Source organism: Pelodiscus sinensis, chromosome 1 (assembly GCF_049634645.1).
Source record: "Pelodiscus sinensis isolate JC-2024 chromosome 1, ASM4963464v1, whole genome shotgun sequence".
Classification (NCBI taxonomy): Eukaryota; Metazoa; Chordata; order Testudines; family Trionychidae; genus Pelodiscus; species Pelodiscus sinensis.
In genome coordinates, this window is record NC_134711.1 from 187,119,133 (window position 1) to 187,130,240 (window position 11,108).

Genomic DNA, 11,108 nt, shown 5'->3' on the forward strand with positions numbered 1-11,108 from the left:
ACAGTGGATTTTCATTCCCCCTCTGGATTAGCTTTTTTTGCCATTCAAATGTTTCTGGTGCAGTTTCATCCAGTATCTGGTGTTGCACTATGTGAACATTTCTAGCAAGCAGCAGATAGAGCAGAAACACATTGTCATATGCTTGCTCTATGTCTCCTGTATAGATTGGAGGGAAATGTGATTGGGAGCTGCCATCACCAAATGTGTGAAGGTGTCATATAGTACCGGCAATACACAGCAAGGCAATTCCTAGATTGTCTCCTGTGACACTCCATGGCATATGAAATGGTGCCTTACCAAAGGGGGCTGTGGTTATATACGCACGCGGATAAATATCCAAGAAAACGTGTAAGTGTAGATGTAGTCTAAAACACTGAGACTTTATTGCTTGAGTTTTGTTAACTCAAAGGCTGCTGAAGATGCACAAATGTTGTGTGATACAGCCATAGTGGCAGGGATGGGTGCAGTACACCACCCTGTAATTTGGGATGTTCCTCGTGAGTCCCCCCATTCTGATTTTAGAGTGGAGTAAAGACGTCCTTTGAGAACAGAGCAGTGGGGATCCAAATTCCTCGCCATACAATGTCTTTCTCTTTGAAAGTTGCAAAGTTCCCCTCAATAATATTTCATTGAAGTAGTCAGCACAAATATCATCTGGTAATAGTATCCTCTTTCATTTTATGATTCACCAGGGAATTAAGCATTTTAAGGTGGTTTAATGTATTCAGCTTTTTTATTGTACCAAGTCAAAAAATGTATTGCCAACATAGATAATTTCAACAGTCTATTTTACAGCCCAGGCAACATCATTCAGCATTTAGTTTTAAAAAGATACCTGATACTGAGAATTGGGGCAACTGTTGTCCAGGATCAAATTTTCTGAGTTTGGATCCTGAGATGAGGGTGATGAGGCAGTTTTCTGAGCAGCCAGATAATATCTCTTTGCTCCGTGTTAGACAGGATGCAAAGTTGGGTATTTGCAGGGACTGCATTGGTTACTTTGGCCAATAGTCTTCTGCTGGGAATGGCAAGTAGGCAGGGATTTGTACTGATGCTGTTAGATCTACCACTTGCCTTTGATACCATTGATCATGATGTACTGCGACTTGCTTGAGAACTCAAGCAGAAGCAGAAGGGCCAGGCTGCCCTTCATTGACTTCATTTCTGTCTCTCAGAGAAATCCCAGACAGTGATTTGGGCCAATTGCTCATCAGGCCTGAAGGTTTTTCCTGGGGGTTTTGCAGGGTTGCATCTTACTTAATGGGAACATTAGTAGAAGGGTTAATAAAGAGGCATGTACGGCATGTTCATGGCATCCAGCTATATATCAGTATTTTATCTGACCCTGCCAATGGTGTCAAATTCTTATGCAGTGTTTGGTAGAGATTGGGCTATGGATAAGATAGATAAGTCTGGATACGACAAAATTGATGATTGGATGGGGGAAGCAACAATGTTGCCCGCCTCTTTAACTGAGAGCAAGTCTCTATCCGGTATTGCTAGAAATTTCAGTCTAAGGGTATTGTTGGACTGATAGCTGCTGTTAGACAATCACATCTCATCAGGGAGCGCAGTGGTCTTTTTCATCTGTGGATGGCAATTACGTGGGGCCTGTTTTTTTCTGGTTCTAATTTTTGCTACTAGCCTCCTCACATTTGTCACTTTGAGGTCATATTATTGCAATGGGCTCCCCAGGGGAGAGGGAAGATTCCAAAAGCTTGAGTGCAACCATGGGACCTGTGCCCCTGTGGATTCCGGGGAACAAAACCCTTGCGTAAGGCTGACAGAATAAAAGTAGCAGGGCTGGCCCACAAAATTTTGGCACCTGAGGTGGGGAGCTCAAATGACACCCTCGTGCCCCTTTGCTTGGGCCAAAATTTTGAAAGGTCTCAATTTTGCCTTCTTCCTGTTCTACTCCTCTCATGGTAGTGCAGAGAGAATACACATGCACCAGCAGCAGACACAATTCTCTACATTCTGAGTCCTAGCGGCGCCCCTCCCCCACAGTCTGGCACCTGAGCCGGCTGCCTCAGTTTGCCTCATGCTAAAGCCAGCCCTGAAGAGTAGCCAGTTTCAGTCTATGTACCAGTACAATGACTGTGGAGGGACTGTACTGCAGCCCAAAGTCCTGTCCTGGGATTGAGGGTATGGATGCCTTCCCCCAAACACTTCTTAGAACCCTTCAGAAAATCTGATTCCTCCAATTTTTGGAGACACGGGTAAATTTCACATTAAGCTTTTAAGCCTACTAATGCCAGTTAGAATTGCTGCATTAATAAAACATGCCAGAAGGTTCATTTACCATCCGCTGCATTTGATGGTTGAGAATCTTCTAATATTATAGTGTTTTGATTGATAAATAAACGTTGGTACACATAGTACAAAGAGTGGTCTTTGTTAGGTTTTCTTTGAAATGAAAAGATTTTGGTTTTGCTTGTTTGTTCTGGAGTGGATTATTTATAAGCATGTTAAGTTCTAAATCACGTATGTAACAATTTAGCTTAAAAGTTATAATTAAAAGATCAGTTTAACTGTCTGTTCAATTCATGATCCATGACAGCCACTATTTGATAAACAGTACAACTGTTAATAATATAATGACTATAAATAGGAGCTAGGAAAATGACAGCATGGTATATTTGCTTGCATGCTAATGAACACGGATTGTGTGAGTAACTGGGTTATTTTGGAGATCGAGTACGAAGGGGAGAATTCAGTTTTCTGAAACCAAATGCCTCGTTAATGTTGAAGCTGCGAAGATATAAATGGCAGCAACTCAGTGAAACATTGACCTGATAATGGCCTGTGGAGCTTAGAGTGCCAGCTGAGGACAGGCTGTCAGATGATTTGTATCTTTTTTTTTTTGGCCAGCAATCTGTAGTGCGGATTATAAATCTGTAGTTGCTAATGTGCTAGACTGATGATGGGGCCTATTCTCACAAATATATTTAGATACAAGCTGATGTAACCACAAACTCTGCTCTGTTGCTTTGGTGTAAATACAAAATAAGCCCCATGAAACTAATGGATCAGCTCCAGATTTATACAAGAGGAACTGAGAGCATGATGTGTCCCAGAAGCTTCCCTATTATTGGCTCGCTCTTTTACTTTGGATGGGGGAGTTAACAGCAACATGCAAGTGGGGGTTGGGTGTCAGTCAAAGAAATACAAACATTTCATCGGGCTGTTCTCAGTTTATATTTAGATTAACATGAATATCTTTAAATATATTTCCACATGGAATGTTTCCTTAAAATAACTCCACTCTCCTCGTCACCTGGGAGATGACAGTGGCACTACTCCAAAATTAACGGGAAAAGGCACGGGGAGGTGGATTGGCTTTAAATTCATTAATACCTAGAATAAAGCGAGGGCTTAGTTCTGAGTCTAATCTGACAGATTTTAAAAAACTTTGCTCCTAGATTCATGGTGCAGTGCTAGTCTGCTTGCACATGAAGAACAAGTTTAATATTTTTTTACTAGAGTAGCTGATTAGAGGGACAGAAGGACAGAATTTCAAACAATATGTCCAAAGTATTCTGACCTGAAGCTTATGGGTTTAACCCTGAAACAAGTGGGATCTAAATGGTACATAGAACTCGTGCTGGCCCTCTACATTGGAGTGAATTTCATCCTATCCAAAGTAGGCATGTTTGCCAAGAGTGATGGGAATTTGTCCATTGGCTTTGGTGGGAGAGATAAGGCCCAAACTCAGCAGCACAACTGGGAATTTACATTTACCGAATCTATCTACCTACGTACTTGTAGGGCTCCCACCATATAAAAATCAGAGTGCCTCCAGACAATACATATTGATTGACAGTGCTGTGAGATTAGACTGTGCCCCCGTCATTACACCTATTTAAAAATCAGACTTGCTAAGTGTTCCTTGGCTGGGTGCACCAGCTATATTTGACATGATTTTACTTTCAGCTTTTTTGTCTTGTAACAATAACAACATTATAATGAGGAATCTAAAAGTTGTTCCACCCGCAGCAATTGCCAAAGAGCAAAGACAGCTGGTTGTCACGGCAACCGTAAGAGCACACTGTGAGTTACCTTAAAAAGTCTTTTGCTGACTTTTGCCTTGCTGATTTTTAATGGGTCATTGATGCTCTAAGTTAATTATCAGGGGCTAGATAAAATGTCTTAGCTGGTTTAGTACTTTTATTTGGGAAAAAAATTAAACATATAAACTCTCATGCAACTCCAGCTTTGAGGCTACATTTGCTATTTTCCTGCTAAATCTCATTCCAATAAGCAACGCAAGTCTTCAGCTGGAAAACATTTTTGTGGCATGCCAGAAGCATAAAAAGAGCCAAAATCAGTGTTGTTCCCTCTTCCTTGCAAATTGAATTTACTAAGTTACATACCAGCATTTTTAGTTATTACATTCACCTTTCTTTATTCCTATTTACAGACATGCTATGTGAAATTGTCATTCTCTTTTTCCTTTTTCTGAGCCTCTCTGGGTACGTCTAGACTACAGGCTTTTGTCGACAGAGGTTTTGTTGACAAATAGGGTATGTCTAGACTGCAGAAGGATGCAGATTAGGCAGGTCAACATTGCAAATGAGGCAAGGTTTAAGTATCCTGCACCTAATTTGCATAAAAATGGCCATTGCACTTTGCCAACTCAGTACTTTGTCAGCATAAAGTGGTAGTCTAGAGGGGGATCTGTCAAGAAAGAAAGCCTTTTTAGACAGATCCTGTAAACCTCCTTGCAGGAGCCATAAGGGATCCGTCAAAAAAGGCTTTCTTTCTCAACAGATCCCCCTCTAGACTGCCACTTTTTGCCGACAAAGTGCTGAGTCGGCAAAGTGCGGTGGCCATTTTTATGCAAATTAGGCACGGGGTATTTAAATTCCTGCCTCATTTACAATGTCGACCTGCCTAATCTGCATCCCTCTGCCAACAGAGGGATGCAGTCTAGACATACCCATACTGTCAACAAAGCTTCTGTCGACAAAGAGCATCTAGACTAAATTCAAACTCTGTCGACAAAAGGCATTATTCCTCGTACATTATTCCTCGATGTTATGTTGACAGAACTCGGCGGTAGTATAGACGCAGGTATAGTTTTGTCAACAAAAGTCCACTTTTGTCAACAAAACCCTGTAGTCTAGACACATCCTCTCTCTTCTCTCATATTTCAATTGCATAGTAAGAGATTAGTGAGTCGATTTTAATGCTGTTGTGCCGTAGCTGTTAGCTTTCAACTATGACCTTTGAAAAGAGGGTGGCATGGGATGATACTTGCCAGGAGACTTCTAGGGCAGTAGTTTCCAAATTTTTTAACCACAAGCTCTGCCCCTGCTCCACAACTTCTCCGAGGCCTCACTCTGCTCACTCTATCCCCCTTCCTTCCCCTTCCTCACTCACTTTCACCAGACTGGGATAGGGGCTTGGGGTGCAGGATCTGGTCTTAGGCCAAGGAGTTTGGAGTGTGGGAGGGGCTCCGGGCTTAACCCAGGGTGAGGGACTGGGGTCTAGGAAGGGTTTCAGGGTGATTCACATGAGGGGCAGGAGGAGGTTCAGGGCCAGGAAGCAGGCTCTGACTGGGCACTGCTTAACTGAGACAGCTTTCGGGTGGTGGAGCAGTGGGGTTAAGGCAGGCTGTTTTTGTATTAATGGAGATTACCTATCTCCAAGAACTGGAAGGGACCTTGAAAGGTCATCGAGTCCAGTCCCCTGCCTTCACAGCAGGACCAAGCACCATCCTTAACAAATTTTTGTCCCAAATCCCTAAAAGCAGCCTCTGCAAGGCTTGAACTTACAACCCTGGTTTTAGCAGGCCAATGCTCAAGCCACAGAGCTATCCCTCCCCCCCTTAGATTTACTTCTGGGCTTACTCCTTCCCTGGCCCTGCACCACTCCTCAAAGCAGCTGGCATGATTAGCTATGGCTCTATGGCACTATGTGCTGCTCCTCATCTACAGGCACTAAACCCACAGCTTCTACTGGCCACAATTCCCCATTATTGATCAATGGGAGCTGCAGGAGTGGTGGCTGCAGGCAAGGACAGCATGTGGAGAGTCCCTGCTCTGCCTTTCTCAAGGCTGCAGGAACATGCCAGCCACTTCCAGCAATTACCACAGGGTTAATGACTCCAGACACACCAGCTTAAGCAAAATGCAGGACAATGTAGCACTTTAAAGACTAACAAGATGGTTTATTAGATGATGAGCTTTCGTGGGCCAGACCCACTTGCTCAGATCAAATAGTGGAAGAAAATAGTCACAACCATATATACCAAAGGATACAATTAAAAAAAATGAACACATATGAAAAGGACAAATCACATTTCAGAACAGGAGGGGGATGTGGGGGAGGGGTGGAAAGGAAGGAAGGTAAGTGTCTGTGAATTGATGATATTAGAGGTGGGGAGAGTGGGATGTCTGTGAGCTAATGGTATTAGAGGTGATAATTGGGGAAGCTATCTTGGTAATGGGTAAGATAGTTTGAGTGTTTGTTCATTCCTTCCCGGAGAGTGTCGAATTTTAACATGAATGACAGTTCAGAGGATTCCCTTTCAAGTGCAGATGTAAAAGGTCTTTGTAGAAGAATGCAGGTGGTTAAGTCATTGAGAGAGTGTCCTTTCTGGTTAAAATGGCAAGAAACTGTTTTTTCTTTGTGATCTTGTTTGAGATCTGTCTGATATCAGCTTAAGCATTTTAGAGCTCACTAATCAAATAATTAAATTTAAGCATAAGAGAGAAATGCAAATTATGAAATGCACAGACCAGTTAAAAACCAGAAATAACACACTTTGCAAGCCGTAATAGAAGTAACAACAACAACCCACATGTGTGTTGTCTCGGGAGATGAGAGTGAAGGACAGTGCGTGTTTGTGAGAAGGACAGAGACACACACTGTGTGTAGGATAGTAATAGAAATGTAGCCGTGTTAGTCTGGTGTAGCTGAAGCAAAATGCAGGACTATGTAGCACTTTAAAGACTAACAAGATGGTTTATTAGATGATGAGCTTTCGTGGGCCAGACCCACTTCCTCAGATCAAATAGTGGAAGAAAATAGTCACAGCCATATATACCAAAGGATACAATTAAAAAAAATGAACACATATGAAAAGGACAAATCACATTTCAGAACAGAAGGGGGATGTTCTGTTCTGAAATGTGATTTGTCCTTTTCATATGTGTTCATTTTTTTAAATTGTATCCTTAGGTATATATGCTTGTGACTATTTTCTTCCACTATTTGATCTGAGGAAGTGGGTCTGGCCCACGAAAGCTCATCATCTAATAAACCACACTGTGTGTGTGTGACAGGGTATGTCTACACTACCCCGCTAGTTCGAACTAGCGGGGTAATGTAGGCATAACGCACTTGCAAATGAAGCCCGGGATTTGACTTTCCTGGGCTTCATTTGCATAAGCCGGCCGGCGCCATTTTTAAATGCTGGCTTGTTCGAACCCCGTGCCACGTGTAGCGGGGTGTACAGATAGTGCGGAATGGCTTGCTAGTCCGAACTATCTAGCCCGTGCCGCGTGTAGCCGCGCGGCACGGGGTTCGAACAAGCTGGCATTTAAAAATGGCGCCGGCCGGCTTATGCAAATGAAGCCCGGGAAATTCAAATCCCGGGCTTCATTTGCAAGTGCGGTATGCCTACATTACCCCGCTAGTTCGAACTAGGGTGGTAGTGTAGACATACCCACAGAGATTTGCATTGCCAAGCTTCCTCCATCCCCTTCTCTTTGTGTGGATATTGGGTACAGAAGGGGGAGATGGAGGGACACTGTAACATCAGAACCCCCCCTTCTCTCTACCACACCCTGCACAGCAAGCAGGTGGCTCCTGGAGGGGCAGCTCCAAGGCAGAAGGCAGGAGCAGCATGAGAGTGGGTGGAGGGGCAACTGAAGTGCCAGTGCTTGATAGCTTCTCGGCCAAACCAGTCATGATCACCTGTCAGAGGCTCCAAGATCTACTGGTAGATCCCAATCTACTAGTTGGTGAGCACTGGTCTAGGGAATAGCACAGGTACTGCAGGAATCAGCATGAATGAGTCACTAGGTGGCACCATTCTGTCACTTTTTTCAGAGTCAGTAGAGAAACAAGGCCCTAAAGAGGATGTATGGGGCACTGTGCTGGTGGAGGAAACTTATAGCAGCGCACCTACTTAAGGAAAGTTCAAATCATATGACTTAATCTCCATGAACTGATCTGAAAAGTTGCTCTCATGGCCTGCTGATGCTCCAAATGAATTTTTATCACTGAAATTAAATTTGTGCTAATAAAGGAAGTACTAACAGAACCTTAGTTATGGTACACTTGTGTGAACAGTTCTGTTGCCATGCTGTTGAGTACACTTGACAGTCAATACTTGGAATGTATAGCTTTCATTATAGGTTAAAATCCATTTCCGTGTTTCATCTTCTGGCCAGTTTGGACTAGATTCTAATGACCAATGTACCAGCCATGTTCATTTTTCATATGCTAGTGCTGTCAAAGAAGCTAGTCACCTTATACACAATGTTCATCTGAATTTGTACAGGCCCTCAGATTAACCTGAAACAGTCCCAGAGATGAAAACCATTAAACTATCCAGGAGCAAAATTAGATGTATCACAAATGTTTGTTCACCTTGGAAATTGAGAAATAGGTAGCCTATATGTACAAAGTCTTAATTACCACTCTGAGAATATTACTCACTTGTGAATCCTTACATAGGAGCAAAATAATATTAAGGGTAACCTGCAATGAATGGATTTTTGAAAAATGAGGATTGTGTATTTTTGTTTCTTTATAATAGTTAAAGAAGTCCTGAATGGGTTTAAAGTTTTTTTCTGGGTTGTTGGTTTTTTTTAATCCTTAGAAATGTAATTAATGTTAACAACGATTTTCCCTGCCTCTTTTGAGAACCATTTTGGGGGTGGCTGGGGGATGTTTATTGTGGGTTCCTAACATCTTACTTGAAGGAGGGAAAATGATATTCTTTTTAAAAAAAGGTTTCTTTCTCCAAAATGATTTGCCATTTAAGTTGAATGGATGTAACAGAAAATAAAAAAAAAATTGTAAACAAATATCAAAATTGATTCCTCCTTTTCTTGTACTGAGGTTGTTAGTGGCTCTGCTGAAATAAGTTTAATCATAGTGATGCAGCAAGACTGTCAGATTACTATTTATTTAATGTTTGTTTTGGTGGGGTGCCTAAAAAGCCTTGATAAGATGCAAAATCTTAAATATTATTTTTAACCAAGATGTTGGTGGCTACTATAACTACCTGAAAATAATCTTCTCACAATTTCTTCTAATAAACTTTTAGATTTTTTTTTTAAATCCCAACTGTGGCACCCTTCCCACTCCCCTTAATCCCCACACCAAAAAACTAACAAAAACAAATTTCCAGTAGTGCAGTAGCTAACTTTTCCTTGCTTTTTCTTGAGGCCCATTTCAGAAATCTTGTTCAAATGTACATGGAATAAGGTAAAGATTCCATCCAATATTCTTAACTTGTGGAAAATGAAAATCTTACAAAATTATTGGTACATGACTATTTCATCCTGACCTATACATACCAGTTATTTGGAATCAGGAATCATTTTATCAGCTTTCCACCTACTGATTTTTTTTAAACTTCCTGACCACAGTCCTCATCTTGCTCAACTCCCCCAACAAGAAGACCGAAACGAGAAAAATAGGAGTATCATGCAAACTGTGCTTCCTTTGACCTAAAAATAGATTGTTTATTCATACTAATAATTGAACCAGATCCTGGATCCTTCTGCAGCCTCTCTACATTGGTTGGTAGCTCAAAGGGACAATGAAGCTATTGTAAGTGGCTACCTGGACTTTCCCCCAGTACTGGCCGATGCTGATTCTTTGCCATCCACATGACTCCTTTTCACACAAACTCTCTCCCAGATGCCACACCCCTTCCTGCACCCCAATAACTTAACCTGAACTCCCTCCTGCACCCAGCCTCCTCCCAGACCCCGCATCTCCTCCATTAACATCAAGAGTGCAGCCCTTGACCATTTACCAAATTCTTGGAGTGGTCCCCCATCAAAAATTATTGCCCACCACTCATCTACTAGGTACTAGGACTGTGTTTTGCTAACTATAAACTTGGCAAAGCACCTTCACCACTCAACCTAGTAAGTGGTTTTCTTGGACAGTTTGATATATACTCTATAGTATGTGCTAGCTGGGCAGAGCCAGTGCGGAATGCGGAGAAAATACACAGCCAACAACTGACAACAATCTGGCTTACCTTTTGTAGTCATGGGGAGACATTCTGACTGAATTTCCCCAAAGATAGGTGTTAGTTTGTTCTGGAAGAGATTAAAAATCAAAAAGTTATGGCCTTGAGATTGCATGTATTCATGTGTGTGAGCATCTTTATGCACAAGAAAACTCTGAGTTCAGTTATCTCCTCATATCTGTAAAGTTACTCTCACACTTGAATGTTTCAGGATCAAGGCCTTCATCTGTACTTGTTTGTTTTGCAATCAAATAAAAAATTGGCACCCTATGTAGATTTGTTTTACGGTTGAGTTGTTTTCCCCACCAGTGCTACAAAATAGACTGCTTGTGCCATTATTCTAAGTCTCTGACGTTAAATGTACAATGGCCTTTATCTCCTAGTAACTGAAATTTAGGTGTCATTTGGTCTCCATTTTAAAGTTATTTTATGCCCACTTAATTTTTACATTTCAAAAGCACACTATCTGTGTATGTCCTTGTCCTAAGGACAAATAATCTCTGTGACTGAACACATCCCAGTATTCATACCCTACACATCATTGTAACACAATTCTTTTTACAAAATATATCTTGTGATGTGCCTTTTAAAAACTAATAACCTGCTGGTCAGTAATATCATGATGAAATATATATGCTAATATTAGGTATAACGTTATGAACGTGAGCTGAAATTATGACTGAAATGTGGTTACCAGACAAATCTGGGGAGGAATAAATCTTTTCCTCAAAGACAAAGAACAAGTTGATGCTTCTAGGTGAGAGTCACCAAAGATGATTGGAGACCACTGGTGAATTGGCCATTCTTTGAAAGCTAAGAGAGGCAGGAACAGATCAATCTGCATTTTAACAAACAACAACAAGGAACCTCTTTTACCATGAACCTC